Raw genomic sequence first — 15,168 nt, forward strand, 5'->3', positions numbered from 1 at the left:
AATGTTCTTCTTGACATGAAATATTGTAATGTGCCGTTCTAGAAAAATAGACATAACTAGTCTCATTTGATGGAGAAATTTATATAGTGTTATGGATCTGCTTCTAACTCGTGGGTGGCTAGCAGACATCGGGGAGTTTCGGAATGGTATGTTTGGAGTGATATTATTCTATCGCTTATATTTTTTCCCTAACATGATGTTCTACCTAAATTTCTAATGATTTTAGAAGCTAGATGTTATAACTAGATTACCACTCAACAGCCAGCTGTTCGACAATTCGATGATAACTAGCTACCACTTCTAATCAATTTCATTTGATTTTGTATTACTTCATTGGGCAATAAATTCGCTTCAAACCAAAAATGTGCGAGAGATGTTTCCAATTCCAATAACAATAATTGTTCAAATACAAAAATATGTAAACTTTTCTACAGTATTACATTGAATAAAGAACAAATTGTGATTTTGGACAAAAACCATTCGATCGGAAAAATTGCAGCTTTTGGCCAGTGTTCGATTTTTCGAACAGTCAAATTTTTTTTACTATTTTTTACAAAAAATGTAAGGGGTTGTATCTAGGACACGACCGCATTTTCGACGTAGAACTACGCAGTTATATTATGCGATACACCGGTTTACCATTTTGACTATTATTTTAAAATGCATTTTTGAAAAAACTTTTTAGTTTTTTTTATTGTTACTACTTCAGTAGTAAAAACATTCATTTGAAATTCGAACAATTTCAAATTGGTAGGCCTGGCCTGGAAAATTGATAAAGAATAATATAGATTTATTTATTTATTTATTTATTTTGGCTTAACGTCTTTACAACATGGCCTGATTCACAATTTTTCTTGTGTATCGTTCGTTGCTTGGTGTTTTAGTGGTGCGGCTTGCAAGGCCTGCGACCAACCCCACTATCTCGCAGGAGGACCATCGTGATACTGCTGCTTCACATCCCGAGTACCACCAGGACCGGGCAAAGACGCTTATAGCGGCGTCAATTCGCTTAGAGGAGCTGTTTCCGGGTTTTTGTAGCTTTTCTTGGGGATTGGCCCAATGCTCATCCCACCACACCCTAGACAGTTCCCTTTTTACCAGTGCAAGCCAGAAAAACGATCTATGACGATAGAATTTCTGACCCGAGCGGGAATCAAACCCGAAGCCCCTATCTCGGCAAGCGCAACGCTTACCACTAGGCGATGGGGACCACAATAATATAGATATCACTACCAGACTGTAGATTTACATATTAGATATTTACATATTACATATTATATATTAATATATTACATTTACGATTGAACAGCGCTGCCAAACCGCACCAGAATTTATCATTCGCTTGAAGTGGAATCGAACCCCACATCATGCAACAGTAAGGCTTTCCTACGAGGGTTTGAAAGCATACTCTCATGAAATATACTTTATATCTTAATAAAGTAGTGTATATTCATATTCCAAAATTCTGGATACTAAAATATGTGAACGGAAGAATTGTCAAACGATTGTATTTTACATTTCCCTCTGAATTTATTGCACATCTCATGTTTACGTAGTTGTCAAACCGTGAATGTTTATTCACTTCTAGGATTTGCGATTCCCCAGGCTTCTCAGTTTAAAAGTACGTTTTAGGGAAACATATTCCGGTATGCAGAACGACAAGCGAGTACAAAAGTACTAATCCCAAAAAAATACTCTCGACTTGTATGTGTTGACAAAACGAATTCCTCCAGGCACATTGATTTTGAAGTCTGTGTTAGGGAAACACAGCTCAGTGAGCTCCCGACTTGCATGTATATTTGCAAAGCGGATTCCCACAGGTACATCGATTTTGAAGTCTGTGTTGAAGAAACCGTAAATCGGGCCAATCAGAACTTGGCATTTAGGGCGTTTAGATAACGCTTGACATTTTACAGTTATTCAATTGTTCATCTCATGAAAAATAACATTTTTTTTAATTGTGATAGACGCACAGAAAGATTTCCTATCAATTGAGGCAAACATCTTTCCGATTAATTAGGAAATGTTCGAGTTACAAGCATTCGAAATATGGATAGGGTTACCACACAAATCGGCAGAACAAATGTATGGGAAAAAGGGAACTCTTCCAGTTTTCATTAATTTAAACCATTTAGAGATTAACGAATTGTAATGTTTAGTATATCAAACAAATCATAGAGAACTTCCGACTCGATTGGTATGCAAATCATAAGAATTTGTGAAAATAGTTATTAACGTTAATTTTATTTCATAAAAACGTGACCAGTTTTCTGATTTGACCTCCCTGAAAGACGTAGTTCTACGTCAAAAATTATAATACCTACAAAATTATGGTCAAACGATGAAATGTAGGAAATTTTTCTAACTTTCATAATAAAACATCAAAAAAAAATTTGAAAAAAATACACTGAAAAAAGATATTTTAAAAACTAAAATTCATTTTTTCTCAAGAACGTATTTTTTATAATTCTCAAAAAAATATATGAATAACCCTTACTATTTCCAACAAGTCATCCATACTTTTGTAGATGGACACTTTTACAGGAAAAAAGTTTTTCCAACAACAACTTTTTCATGTTTAACTTACAACTAATTCCAATTTTGTTTAAAGTCAAAATAGCGATACAGTGTATTCGAGAATGTTCTAGATCTTATTAAAATTTGAACTTTTGTCGAAGACGCCAACTTCTATATCTTTTATAGTTTCTGGAATGTATGGCATTTTTGTATGGAGATTCCTGAAAAAAATAATGTTCTACTCGTAACATTTTGGTGTTTAAATTCTCGCGTTTGACATGTTCTTCGCAGACTTCGCAGAATACGTCGTCAATCGCAACAAATTTTGCACTAAAATGTTACGAATTGAACAATTTTTTTTTCAAACAAAACATGAAAAAGTTTTTGTTAGGATTACTTTTTCTCTGTACCAGTGCCCTTCATCCGATGAGTAGGTGACATGTTTGAAATCGTAAGAGCTTTTCATATAACTTTTTGAGAATTTTTTAACACCATACCTACCGATGTTTCATGTAAGCCTATTCCTACCACAGCGGGTTAAGTGGCCCTCTATAAATAGTTAGTGAATAACTGGCTCGATTTAAATAGTTATCGTTGAGAAACGTGGCACACCATATTTCTCCTGTATATTTTGACATTTTGGGATAACAATTATTAGCAAAATATTGAAATTACAATTTTTGACACGCAAAATAGCACTGCATCTGGGAATGGTTACTGTTGGCTCGCTTGGATAGTCAGCAATACAATTAATTCTGATCATTCACTATTCATTCACCAATACAACAAAATATAGAAAGCAATAGCCAAAAAGGTGTAATGCAATGTTTTTGTATCGCAACCACACATACAAATCTTTCTGATATCATATGAATGTTTGCAAACGTCAAATGACCCGTTGCTGTAGTTAGGGCCGATTGCATATATTCCTCAGTAAAATCAAATGAAACGATATTTGGCATATGGAGGTTTTAGGGTGCAATAAATGATTCTATGGTGGTTATACTCTCCATCCCCCTCTCTAAGGGGAGGGGGGATGCCATACAAATGAAACACAAATTTCTGCATTACCCGAGATTTAATCAAGCAAATGAAACCAAATTTGACATGGGAGAGTTTTAGGGTGCAATACATGTTTCTATGATTTCTGCATATCTCGAGAACTAATCAAGCAAATATAACCAAATTAGGCTGTTATTTATCCTCCCCCAACAGCTCCCGCAAGTGAGTGTGGACACGATTATGAAGAAATCAAATTATCTAAAATCTGTCAGTGTCCATGTGCAAATCAGTGGACCAAAATAGAAAGAATAAATATGAAAAAAAAACTAACATTTAGTTCAGCGAATATTTGTAAAGTCTAGGAGAAAATAATGAAAAATATTCATCTGTGTGTTTAAAATTTTGAAAAAATTGTATTTGGCCGAGTTTTTCAACTATCCACAACCATTAATGAAATGAAATGATGCGGTGACGGCAGACGCATAGGTAGAATTTATTTATTTATCTATAACTAACTGACCCGGCAAACTTCGTCTCGCCCAAAATTATGTTATATGTTATTCGCAAGTGGATGAAAAATCTTGCACGAGAATTGTTTCTGGAAATAATCTGATATTATAATGTCGAGTTTTGCTAGAAGTACTGAAATTTTATAGTAAAAAATTATTTTAAAGAGTAGATTAGAAGATCAATCAATGAACAGTTCTGCCATTGGACTCATGAACGTGCGCTTAGTAGGAAAACGTGGATGTGATAACAAAAAAATAAATTTTGGGCAGGACGAAGTTTGCCAGGTTAGCTAGTTTAGAATAATTGTGATCTGAAAATTATGTTTCTGTCGTTTTTGGCGCATATACCCAAAAACTAAGAAAATACTAAACTTCACTTCAAATGTTTTTCTTTCTTTACATTAAAGGATTCAGTTTTTTTGCGGCATTCGAAATGTCGATACTGATGAGATCCTAACTGTTTATATCATTTTTAGCTCTAGTAAATATTGTGATATCCACCGTCTCCAAAAATGCTACACTATGGTTTGTCATCTTGAGTGAGTATTCTGCTTCATATCAAAGTAAAAGTTGAACACGAAAAAATCCGGACAAATTAAAAACTTTACCATTAGGGCATTATATGGATAGACTTTCTAAAAATTTCACTGGAACGAGCTAAGATTGGCATTGATTGTTATGATATGTTCATTTGACTACATCACGGCTTCATCGGAGTAAGCGTGTCCCCATTCGCCAAGTGTGCAGGATCACTTGAAACAAAAACTCTGGTCCATTCTATCAAAAGTTGACAAATCTTTTAGAATATCCTAATTCCACGGTGAAGCAAAACCGGAACCTGTAATCGAGAAATGCAGCAAAAAGGCAAATGTTTTGCAAACCAACGTCCGAAATCCGAGGAAAAGGGCTGGATTAAGAAGTTAAGACCCCAATCGTGCACAGAAGCGCTGTACAAAAAAATTTGGCCGAAGCGCTTCGTACAAAAAAAAGACGGGTGGGTAATGTCGGGGACATAACCGGAGTGACGTAGGACTATACAAAGGGGACAGCTTTTGTTAAATATATATTTTGAATATATTTTTTTATTTTCTACTCCTACGTGAATACCAACCTATCTACCTAAAAAATGGATTAGTTTACTCTTTATGAATATGTTGGTGGTTCTGAAAAGAACCTTTGGTGTTGTGTTTTTGTTATCACTCGATATTCCCATCTTGTTCGGTTAAACCTTCCTGTTTAGCTATTTTTTTAAGCTAGTTTAGCCCTCAACCATGACTAACGGTGTAGTGAACGCTGCAACCATTCCAGATATTGCAGAATTATTCCGTAAACAGTTTAGCAGCGTTTTCAGTAACGAACGAACAAACAGCCAGGACGTAGCAGCTGCATCTCGTAACGTTCCTTTTTCATCCTTCTCAAGTGGTCCGTTTACTATTACGAGCGAAATGGTTATCTCAGCCGGGAGTCAACTGAAAAGTTCGAGGGGTTCCGGTCCTGATGGTATTCCGTCCTTGGTCCTGAAACGCTGCTTGATTGCTCTAGCAACACCTCTAGCCAATACTTTCAATCTCTCCCTGAGGTCGGGTGACTTCCCATCCTGCTGGAAGGAATCTTACGTTTTTCCGATTCACAAAAAGGGTTGCAAAAGGACTGTATCGAACTATCGTGGAATAGCCGCTTTAAGTGCTACGTCGAAACTTCTCGAGCTAATTATTCTTGAAGAATTGGTTCAAAACTTCGCTCACTGCATTTCGATGGACCAGCATGGTTTCATGTCCAAGCGCTCAACGACTACCAATTCAGTACAGTTCACTTCCTACATCATCCGTGAAATTGAGCAAGGCCATCAAGTAGATGCTATATATACAGACCTCACTGCAGCATTCGATAAAATGAATCACGACATTGCTTTGGCTAAGTATGACAGGTTAGGTGTTCAGAACGACCTGCTTGCTTGGCTTTCTTCTTATTTGACTGGTCGAAGCATGTCTGTCAAAATTGCGGACTATGTTGCTCCTTCCTTCCCCGTGACATCTGGCGATCCTCAAGGCAGCCATCTAGGGCCATTCCTGTTTCTGCTGTATATGAATGACGTCAACTACATTCTGAAATGCCGCAAGTCGCCGTACGCCGACGACCTCAAGTTGTATCTCGTGATACGGAAACCAAGCGATGCTGTTTTTCTACAGCTGCAATTAGAAGCTTTCGCCGAGTGGTGCCAACTAAACCGCATGTCACTCAATGCATCGAAATGCTCTATAATTTCATTCGGTAGACAACGTGCATTGATTCAACACAACTATGTTCTATCGGGGATAAGCTTGAAACGGGAATCGACGGTCAAGGATCTTGGATTACTACTTGATTCCAAGCTTACATTCAAGGACCACGTCGCCTACGTGGTGTCGAAAGCTTCATCTCAACTCGGGTTCATGTTCCGCTTCGCCAAAGAATTCAAGGATATATATTGCCTTAAGGCTTTGTACTGTTCTTTGGTTCGACCAATACTGGAATATTCGGCTGTAGTGTGGTGCCCATACTACCAAAACGAGGTGAACCGCATCGAAGCAATCCAACGAAAGTTTATCCGTTTCGCTCTGAGGCATCTTCCTTGGAATGACGTCCACAACTTGCCCAGCTACAAAAGTCGTTGCATGTTAATACACTTGGAATCACTTGAGGCGAGACGTAACATCACGATGGCATGCTTCATTGGTGACCTGCTTCAAGGTAACATCAACTGTACTTCGCTGTTAAGCTGTCTTAACATAAACATCCGCCGCCGTAATTTACGCTCTCACGTTTTCTTATGCGTCCATCCCTCGCGAACAAATTATGGATTTAACGAGCCCATGCGAAGGATGTGCCGTGTCTTCAACAGATACTACGATGTGTTTGACTTTAATGTTTCACGTTGTAGAAATAAGAGTTGTTTCCGTAGAGTTTTTAATTAATATGTGTAGTGTCGTAATTTTCATGTCATTGGGATATCCATTGTATCTGTTGGCAAATGAATAAATATAAATATAAATATTGCGTTTGCCACTCGCCACAGCTTTCACAGTTGAAAAATTTCTTCCCATCCAGCTTGTGAAATGTTGTTCAGTAAATTACATTTAATGCGACGTGCCGGAGAAACACTTTGCCACTCACTGAAACTAATTGTTGTCTTGATGAGCGCCGAACCGAAGCTGCTCTGTTCTTGATGCGGGTTTTCTGATTGTCGTGAGCAGCTTTGCAAGCCAACTCGAGCACTCCGACAGCCGAAACTCTATAATCGCTGTTAGGTATACTGGTGCTCCGGCACCAATCCGTTCGGCCTAGTTACCCTTGCGCAGCAATCAGTGAATGCGACCAACAGGTAACTGGAGACCTTCACGGTTCGAGTGAGACTTTGCCTTTCCCTTAACGGTTTGAAAGAAAATAAGATATTTTTTTGAGGTCCGCGTGTTTTATACTCTAGCGGTACACACTCACAGGATAGAGACAAATCGGCAGACTCAGCCAAAGGGGCGAGTCCAACGAGACGAACGAATGAGCGTTAAAAGGGAGCGATGGCAAGAAAATGCATTCATTACGATTTGTTCGCTCGTTGGATTCACATGCAGGCTATAAATGGTACTTTTCAGGATCACAAAATTATCTTCAATCTAAAGAGTTTATTGTTTTGTTATCACTCGATATTCCCATCTCGCCACAGCTTTCACAGTTGGAAAATTTCTTCCTATCCAGCTTTGTGACATGTTGTACAGTAAATTACATTCAATGCGACGTGCCGAAGCGCCACTCAGTGTCGCATTGGAGGCGATTTAAACCTGTAATTGAACATTTGCGATGACAGTGGTACAGTGTCGACTTTCAATGTGGGGTCATAATTTGGATCTCTATGTTTACAAAAATGTCCAACTAAATAAGTCGCATTACATGTCTGTCCAATTAGCTAAATGTCGAACTAATTGTAAATTACTGTACTTTCAATCTGAAAACAATTTAAGAATTGGTGAAAATTGAATAATCAGGAAACTATCAATAAGCTCAGAACAACTGCCAAATTTACATACTGATCAGATCCTGGCAAACAAATGATTAAAAAATCAATTTGTGTTTTATTATTATTTTGGATAATGTTTTAGAAAGCATTGAACTGTATTTCCTAAACTCTTTTTTGGAAGGTTTAATGGCCCTGAAAAGCGCCTTGTTTTATGGAATGGTTCCAATTTAGAAAACTTAGTACTCGTGGTTTTGAAAAAAACCATTTCGAACGCCCTCGATGCCGCCTTGTTCTGGATTTGCCACCAAAGCAGTTTGTATAAAGAACAAACTTTTTTCTTCTGCTACCTGATGCCGTTTTGCGATTGCGTTTGCCACTCGCCACTCGCTGCAACTGCCTGTTGTCTTGATGTCCACCGAACCGAATGTGTTCTGTTCCGAATGCGGGTTTTCTTATCGTCGCGAGCAGCTTTGCCAGCTAACTCGATCACTTCGGCGGCTGAAACTATATAACGCCGGCTAGGTGGACTGGTGCACTGGTACTAACGCGCTCGGCCTAGCTACCCTTGCGGGGAACTCCAGATCAACACGGTTCGATCGGGATTTTGCCTTTCCCTTCACTTTTCCTCCTTTACCATGTCCAGACATGGCTGCTTGGGTTGGTTTGTTGATGTGTTGTGATGCGAACCGATGTGGTGTACGGTTTGAATGAGAATGATCGTTACGGAAGGAAGGTCTTGAATTATAGAGACTTTAAACTTTTGCAGTTCATTCGTCTCTAGCCTTGAGAAAGGCCCTTTGAAAACTCTACTCTTTTCTACTCCAGCGCTACCAGCTCCACCCTCTTGCCTTGAGAAAGGCACTCGATCCCTCGCCGTCCAGCTCGTCCAGCAACGATGTTATCCAGTCGGTGTCCACACAAAGAATGATCGTTACGCCAGCGAAGCGGGGATTTTTAAGCTGACTGGCTGGCTCGAGAATTACGCATGTGTGAGACTGCGACCAATGTTTCGTTCATTTTTTTCTTTTTCTTTTCCAATCGTGCTTCTTTGTATTTCGCTGCCGCTCTGGTTTGAGGAGCACAAAATGGACTAATCAAAAATGGGCACATAGTGCATTTGGACAATGCTTGATATTTCACAATTATTCAATTATTTATCTCAAGAAAAATGTAATCTTATTCGTTATGATAGATGCGTAGATATATTTCCTATCAATTGATGCAAAAACCTTTGCGATCTATTGAGAAATGCTCGAGTTATAAGCGTTCCAAATCTTGCATTTTTTCCTACTTGTTCAGTGCCTAGATTTTCATTTCACCTCCTATATCTTCCGGTTAGACGTAGTCCTACGTCAAAATCCGAGAGAATTTTGATAATAGTGGCTGTCAAATTATCAACGAGGGAAGTCACGTTGTCGCTATCGGAGGTTGTTACAGTTATCTATACATTGAAAGTATTGTCCGCAACAATGTCACCGGCAACTCGGCCACGTGAATGGGCTGCTGCTGAACGCATTATAAAAGAACAATTGGCTACCGGAATATTGAGTGTTGTGTTCTTAAAGAGCAGCGTTGATCGAGGTCTTTAAGAACCAGAATGGTACAAAATGATGGAAGAAGAATTGGAGGTGCACCGGATCGGATCAACGGAACCGTGGAAGCTATTGGAGATACCCGGAGGTAGAAAAGTTATCGGGTCAAGGTGACGAAGAAAAACGGGGAGGACCATGTGACGATATTCCAGGTTTGACTGGTAGCCTAAGGCACAACGTTTTGAAGTCGACTTCGCAGAGGTTTATGTTCCCGGTACTAGTAGAGCAACATTTCGCACGTTATTGACTATGGCAGCGAAACAATTGACATTGATTTTCATGGTCGTTCATCATCTGGACATCAAACCCTACCTTCATGAATCCCTAGAAAAGGCTAAAAGAACAGCTAGTATGCCATCTCCAATACACTTCTACGGGTTACGTTAATTTACAACGCACAAAGATCCTTCATTCACACAGTTCAGCTTGAAGCGATCGGACGCTTTGTGCTATTGTGCTCGCGTTTCAGTAACAGCTATTGTTATTGGCTGGTGTTTTTTCCTCAACCAAGTGTGCTTCTTCCATCGCGTGTTAATTGTGGGAAAAGTGAAGTGCGCTCAACAATTCCCACCAGCTGGAGTGAATAGCTTCTCACAGCAGATACTGGTGAAGGTCTATAGAGAGACACTTTTGATCGCCGAATCATCGCCATTTCCACCGCCGACGTAGGTGCGCTCGCTCACCAATACACCTACAGCAGTGTAGCAATAGACGCCAACACGTGATCAACTGGACGGTGCAGAACGAGTCGAATATTATCTGCGCGGGGTGCGCATTTAGGTGAATACGCATAAAAATACATTTAGAGAAAATATATATAAATATTATATTTTATTTTATTTTTTTTCTTGAAATATTATAATTTTTTATTTTATTATTGTGAAATATTTTTAAAAAAATTGAATTTAAGTGCCATTTATAATGGCAGAAGGTGGGGGGTCTCCGAATATGGAGATCTCAGACAATGAAACCAATGAATCCCCCCCATCAGGTAAAAAAGGGAAAACACTTAAACGTGTTCCTAAATCGCAAGATGTTTCTTCTGGGGACGAATCAGCTCATGCTAATAAGCCCCCTCATAAAAAAATCGCAAATCTCTCCTCTCCACCTCTTGACGCTCCCACCCTAACTTCCACTTCGGGTTCCCTTTCTGTTATCCCCGCTACCACTCAATACCTTCGCCTACTCCCCATGTTGTCTCCCTTCCCACTCAATCCTTGTCCTCGTCTTCCCCCTCTGGTACGTCCTCTCTCCGTGTCAAGGTCTATCCAGAAGATGCATCTGGAACTGGCCCATGGGTTGTTTTCTTTCGGCCCAAACCAAATGGAAAAGCTTTGAAAGTCATGCAGATCGCGAAAGATCTGGCAAGGTATACCTCCGTGTCGGAAATTTCGAAGGTTAGACCAAACAAATTGCGAGTTGTCGTGACTGATCGAAAGGACGCAAACAAGATTGTTGTCGACCAGCATTTTACAATTGAGTATCGGGTTTACATTCCCTCTCACGTAGTTGAAATTGAGGGTGTGATAACCGAAACGGGTCTGACGTGCGAATACATTACGAGTGAAGGTACTGTCCGTTTTAAGAAACTGCCCTCGATGACTGTTAAGATCTTGGGTTGCCGCCAGCTCGGAACAGTTTCCCATGAAGGGGGTGAAACCAAATTTACGCCGTCCGACTCGTTTCGAGTCACCTTCGCTGGTTCAGCTCTCCCGGACTACGTGATGGTAGAGAAATTGAGGTTAGCCGTGCGACTTTTTATTCCGAAGCCAATGATTTGTCAAAAGTGCAAGTCAGTTGGTCATACGGCTGCTTATTGTGCCAATAAAGAACGCTGTGCCACTTGCGGAGAGCAACATGTGGGCGAAGCCTGCAGTGCGACGGTAAAAACGTGTCCATATTGCGGGGGAACCCCACACGTGCTCTCATCTTGTGAAGCATACAAGAGTCGCTGGGAGAAACAGAAGCGCTCTTTGAGGGAACGCTCTAAACGCACTTTCGCGGAAATTTTGAAGGGCGCTTCTCCACTGGCTCAACAACAACAACCAATCAACACACATAATGTTTACGCCACGTTGCCAGTTGACGAAATGGAAGCGGATACAGCTAACGGGGGCACGCCGCCTATTTCTCAAGGGAATCCCCGGCGCAAAAATGTGACCACTCCCAACGTTCAAGGACAAGTCCCTCCGGTGATACCCCCAGTTAGTTTGCCTAAAAAAAACGAGTGCAGCGGACAAGCAAAATCAGGTTCCTCCTGGCTTCCGTGGGAATGGTTCTCCTTTGAACGACCCAGCATTCGAGGGAACATCAAAAACCCCAAATGTCCCTGTTTTTCCGTCAAGTTTAACTTCCCAATCGGGATTCATAAAGTTGTCCGACCTTGTGGATCAAATTTTCACGTGTTTTAATGTTTCCGACTCCATCAAAACCATTGTCACCGCAATGCTTCCAGTATTAAAGACAATTTTGCAGCAATTGATGCAAACATGGCCCCTCCTTGCAATGATTATCTCTCTTGATGTCTAATTTAAATAGAGAGGTCGGAGATATCACTGTTTTACAGTGGAATTGTCGTAGTCTTATCCCTAAATTGGATACATTTAAATTTTTAATTCATAAGTTCAATTGTGATGTTTTTGCTCTGTCCGAAACTTGGCTTTCTTCGCAAGATGATCTCTCTTTCCACGATTTTAATATTATACGCTTGGACCGATATGACAGATACGGAGGGGTGCTATTAGGGATCAATAAGTGCCACTCATTTTTCCGAATTGATCTTCCACCTATTGGTGGGATCGAAGCTGTTGCTTGTCATGCAAACATCAGAGGCAAAGACCTCTGTATTGTCAGCTTGTATTGGCCTCCGAGAGCTGCGGTTAGCCGCAAGCAACTTGCTGACATGTGCTCACTCCTTCCTGAGCCACGGTTGATCTTGGGAGACTTCAATTCTCACGGAACCGCCTGGGGGGAACAGTACGATGACAACCGTTCATCGTTGATATATGACCTTTGTAACAGCTTCAATATGACCATTTTGAATACTGGGGAAACAACACGTGTACCTAAACCACCTGCTAAGCCAAGTGCTCTTGACCTCTCGCTTTGCTCGAACTCACTATCGTTAGATTGCAAGTGGAATGTAATACAGGATCCCAACGGTAGTGATCACTTGCCAATCAAAATTTCCATCACCACTGGGTCGAATTCTCCTGAATCTATAAATATGGCATATGACCTCACAAGACACATTGACTGGAAAAAATATGCGGACGCGATTGCTCTAGCCATCAATTCCAGAGATGGTTTACCTCCATTGGAGGAGTATAACTTCCTTTCTCGTTTGATCTATGACAGCGCAGTTCGCGCTCAAACGAAACCCATCCCAGGTTCCACCATTTGCCGATGGCCTCCCAATCTATGGTGGGATAGCCAATGTTCCAAGCTTTATATAGAAAAATCGAATGCATTTAAAGCTTTTCGGAAACGTGGAACTCCTGAAAATTTTCAAACGTATTTAGCCCTTGAGAATCAGTTCAAAAATTTGATCAAAGGGAAAAAACGTGCTTATTGGCGAAATTTCGTGGGAGGTTTGTCACGAGAAACGTCAATGAAAAAATTATGGAAAGTGGCTCGAAACATGAGAAATCGCTCTTCAACGAATGAAAGCGAAGAATATTCACATCGATGGATTTTTAATTTTGCACGGAAGGTTTGTCCCGATTCCGCTCCCGTGCAGAAAATTGTTCGAGATATACCACAAGATAGGTGCGATCTTGATTCAAAGTTTTCGATGGTAGAATTCTCTCTTGCTCTCCTTTCATGTAACAATTCTGCTCCGGGATCGAATAGAATTAAGTTCAACTTGTTGAAAAACCTCCCTGATGTGGCGAAACATCGCTTGTTGAATTTATTCAATCGGTTTCTGGAGCATAATATTGTTCCAGATGATTGGAGACAAGTACGAGTTATAGCTATTCAAAAACCCGGTAAACCCGCGTCCGACTTCAATTCGTACCGCCCAATAGCAATGCTGTCTTGTATACGGAAATTGTTGGAGAAAATGATCTTGTTTCGCCTTGTTCGATGGGTTGAAACGAATGGCCTACTCTCAGATACACAATATGGGTTCCGCAGGGGCAAGGGGACGAATGTTTGTCTTGCGTTGCTTTCTTCAGAAATTCAAATGGCTTACGCCGAAAAAAAAACAAATGGCTTCAGTATTCTTGGACATAAAGGGGGCCTTTGATTCTGTTTCAATAGAGGTTTTGTCAGACAAATTACACTCTCGGGGACTGCCGCCTCTATTGAATAATATGTTATATAACTTGCTTTGTGAGAAACATTTGAACTTTTCTCATGGAGATTCGACAGTAAGCCGGGTCTCCTACATGGGACTCCCCCAGGGCTCATGTTTAAGCCCCCTTTTGTACAACTTCTATGTAAGCGACATCGACAATTGCCTTACACAAAATTGCAGCCTAAGACAACTTGCAGATGATGGAGTGGTGTCTGTCGTAGGATCAAACGAATCCGACCTGCAAGAACCCTTACAAGATACTTTGAACAATTTTTCAACCTGGGCCATTGGGCTAGGGATCGAATTCTCCACGGAGAAAACAGAGATGGTGGTTTTTTCTAGGAAGCATAAACCAGCAAAACCAAAGCTTCAACTTTTGGGTAAACCGATCACTCATGCTATGTCATTCAAGTATCTTGGGGTCTGGTTCGACTCCAAATGCACTTGGGGGCCCATATTAGGTATCTGAGTAAAAAATGCCAACAAAGAATAAACTTTCTCCGTACAATTACCGGCACATGGTGGAGAGCCAACCCCGAAGATCTTATAATGTTGTATCGAACAACTATTCTCTCAGTGATGGAGTATGGCAGTTTCTGTTTTCAATCAGCTGCCAAAACACACCTCATTAAACTCGAGCGAATTCAGTATCTTTGTCTCCGTATTGCGTTGGGATGTATGCCCTCAACGCATACCATGAGTCTCGAGGTTTTGGCAGGCGTACTCCCACTAAAAGATCGCTTCAATTTATTATCGTTTCGGTTCCTCATCCGGTGTAAGGTTATGAACCCATTAGTGATCGGAAATTTTGAGCAACTGATCGAGCTAAATTTTCACTCTGGATTCATGAGTTCATATCATGAATTCATCTCCATGCAGGTTGTTCCTTCTTCGTATATTCCCAACCGTGTTTGTTTTCCTGACTACATCAATTCCTCTGTACATTTTGATCTATTCATGAAGGAGAAAATCCATGGAATTCCAGATTATCTTCTATCGGGGATCGTTCCTACGATCTTTAATGCAAAGTATGGGCGTATCAATTGCGATAATATGTACTTTACTGATGGGTCCTCTATGAATGAGTCCACAGGATTTGGAGTGTTCAACGTATTTTTTAGCACCTCACACAGTCTTCAGTATCCTTGCTCAGTGTATATTGCTGAATTGGCAGCAATACACTGGGCGCTGGACAGCGTCGCCTCACGACCTGTTGAACACTATTACATTGTAACGGATAGTCTTAGCTCTGTCGAA

Source organism: Toxorhynchites rutilus, chromosome 2 (genome assembly GCF_029784135.1).
Source record: "Toxorhynchites rutilus septentrionalis strain SRP chromosome 2, ASM2978413v1, whole genome shotgun sequence".
Lineage (NCBI taxonomy): Eukaryota > Metazoa > Arthropoda > Insecta > Diptera > Culicidae > Toxorhynchites > Toxorhynchites rutilus.